The following is a 3,327-nucleotide window of genomic DNA, read 5'->3' on the forward strand; positions in this document are numbered from 1 at the left end:
TGTCTGCCCGTTCAGTTGTCACCAGGGAAACTATTGATTAATTTTTGTGTTACCTGCCTCCGTCCTTGAGACCATAAATGCACTTTCTGTCTCTTGTGTCTCTGTTTTCCCTAGGCCCCAGTCTCTGCCATGGGTTCCTGATCATTCTAGTCCGGTGTGGTGGTCTGCTGACACGCTCTGGTGGGCCAAAGTTCCATCTACTCTGACGCGGTGGTCTTCCAGCCTGCTCCAGTGGCCTTCTGTCCCATCTGCTCCACCGTGGTGTTCTTCTGTTCCGCCGTGGTGGTTTTCAGCTACTCTCTGGTGGTCTTCAGCTCCGCCTGCCCCGCTGTGGTGGACTTCAGCTATGTTCTGGTGGTCTTCTGCTCCGCCGTGGAAGACTTCTACTCTGCTGAGGTTACCTTCTGTCCCGCCTGCTCTGCCGTGGTGGCCTTCAGTCCCGCTCTTGTGGTCTTCTGTCTCGCCTGTTCCGCTGAGGTGTTCTGCAGCTCCACCTGTTTCGCCGTGGTGGCCTTCTGCCCTGCTCTGGTGGTCTTCTGCTCCGTCGTGGTGGTCTCCAGCTCCGCTTTGGTGGCTTCCTGCTCTGCCGGCTCCGCCCTGACTTCCTGCTCTGCCGCCTCCGCCCTGGCTTCCTACTCTGCCGGCTCCGCCCTGGCTTCCTTCTCTGCCAGCTCCACCCTGGCTCCCTGCTCTACCGGCTCCACCTTGGCTTCCTGCTCCGCCTTGGCTCCACCTTGGCTCTCTGCTCCACAGGATCCGCCTTGGCTTCCTGCTCGGCCGGCTCTGCCTCAGTCCCCTGTTGCTTCACTTCCTCATGGTCCTGGCCCTCCATCCCTCCCCCTGTTCCGCCTCCACTACACCTCCCTACCGGACTAAGGTTCTGCTAAGGAGTGTTCCAGACACTCCTTAACAGTTCACAGCTGTCTCACTTTAGAAGGACTTTAAAAGTAGCACACACACTCTCTGACTTTGCTGGTGATTGAATGTTTAGCCTCCCGTTGTCTTGCCTTCTGTGTTTCATGATTATCGTGTTTTGATCCTGGACTATTTCCTTGTTTTTGATTGTTTGCTGCCTGTCCTGACCATCGCTTGTTTATCTGGATTACTCTTTTGCCTTGTCTCTGCTGTTACTGCTCTTTTATATGTCCCACGGTCACGACTTTAGTTTAAAGGTGACAGAGCCTTTGCAGTAGCTGCTCCACGGTTATGGAATCAGTTGCCACCTGACATTAAGAGTGCTCAGTCTATTTCGGTTTTTAAGTCTAGACTTAAAACGCATCTTTATTCTATGGCCTTTCCTGATTTTTAATTTATGGATTAGTATTGTTATCTTGGATTTTAATTTGTATTTTATTGTATTTTATTTTATACTTTACTGTATTTTATGATTGTTTTATACAGCACTTTGGTCAGTGTAAGCTGAATTTGAATGTGCTCTATAAATAAAATTTACTTATTTACTTACTTACTGTTTGCTGTTCCTGGACCCTGCCTGTTATGACCTCTCTCTCTTTTAATAAAGCCTGCAAATGGATCCCCACTCCGTTGTCACGCCTCCTACGTTACAATAACAGTATATAACTGTCTTAAATTATTCCCTTAATATTTCTCTTGTGGCCCGTATAGTGAAAAACATGAACGTAATTCACGTTAAACAGGTTAATCAGTGCACGAAATAAAGCTGCTCTTAATTTTCATTGATAACTGCAGTGTTAATAATTTTAATAATAGGTCTATACTTAATTGTATAAATGAATAGACCGTTTAAAAAAAAAAATTTTTTTTTTAAATTTTTAATGTGGACAGCACGTCATGTGGTGACACGCTATGAAATTATTGCGGGGCAATAATTTCATGTAATTTAATAATAAAATTAACCTAATAATAATAAGAATGTAACAGGCCTACATTAATTGGAAATGATAAATCTTTTTAATATTGCCAATTTTTTATTATTTTGATTCCGTTGACACATGATATGACGCAACTCAGCATGGGGAGGTTATCGCGGGGCTCCCCTGCAGTGCATGCCTGTCCGCTATGCCACCACTGTGTGGAAATAGTTGTATGAATTGTCGGCACTTTATCTATCATTAAAAAATGGATAGAATTTACCATGTTTTCCTGCCAGTTGGCATTGAGAGTGACTGACACTTGATGATCAGAAAAATGACTATATAGATATGTGTAAAAAAACAAAAAAAAACTATAAAATAAAATAATGAAAAAATAAAAAAATCGCTACTTTCTCTCTTTTCTATGTGCATTCATAAATTTTATTAATTGGTAAGTGTCATATTTGGCAGTTGGCATTAGAAGTTATATTACTAATAACAGTGGCATATGAAAAGTTTAATACCACAGAAAATTTTTTTAAATGTGCCTTTTTCGAAGCTGCTGTATATAAAAAACACAATTTGGCTGAATTTGCATGCTATTTAGATAGCTGAAGCTTATAGGCATTCATTACTTTCACTCAATTTAATTAGTTTTTAGTACCCCCTCTGAACTGTTAAGCCCCCCCTAAGCACCCCCAACAAAAAAATCCTGGAGCCGCCACTGCTCCCATTTTCACCCCAAAATTTTGGGGAAGCTGTGCCTCCCCTGCCTCCCCCGAAGAGCCGCCACTGCTGTGCAGAGGGACACAAGTCAGCAACCACTGGATGACTGAAAACCTTGTTGCCACGCCCCTTCCCAGTGAGTGGTTTCAACTAGGTTGTTTAGTCCGGTATGCTGTACTAACACCAGCACCAGTGTTTGTTGCGGGCTTATTTACAGTTCTCTAGGTTGTTATTTTATCCAAATAGGTTATCTATAGCACAACCAGCAACATTCTGCGTGATGTATTTTATGGTGGTCAGAGGCCCATGAGGCTATGTTCATACATTATGATCTGTATGCAATAATCTGTGCTGACTGTATGTTGTAAGTGCACCAATATATTATTGTTATTTCTATTCCCTCCTCATCGCATTGCACTAGTCTAATGCTGTGGCCTTAGCCAGCGTGGAGTGGTGCTGGAAACACTGTCTAGGCCGGGGTTTGAAAATTAGTGAGGTCCGGGGTGGGGTTAAGAATTGTGCTATAATAACCCCTACAAATACAACTCATGGGCGTAGATTACGTGGGGGACGTGTTTTAATACTTTAATACCCACACTTTTAATATCACGTAAATTCGTCCCCCGCACTTTTTCGGGCAAGTGTGTTCGCATAGAGGTTTTCAAGAGCCAGTGTGAATATATATAGATTTAAATTCAAAGATACAGGATAGTCTGTGCATGATCTGATGTTTTATTCAGACCCAGAATAAGGCGAGATGAACATT

This window comes from Sinocyclocheilus rhinocerous, unplaced genomic scaffold (genome assembly GCF_001515625.1).
Source record: "Sinocyclocheilus rhinocerous isolate Xijiao unplaced genomic scaffold, SAMN03320098_v1.1 scaffold2216, whole genome shotgun sequence".
NCBI lineage: Eukaryota > Metazoa > Chordata > Actinopteri > Cypriniformes > Cyprinidae > Sinocyclocheilus > Sinocyclocheilus rhinocerous.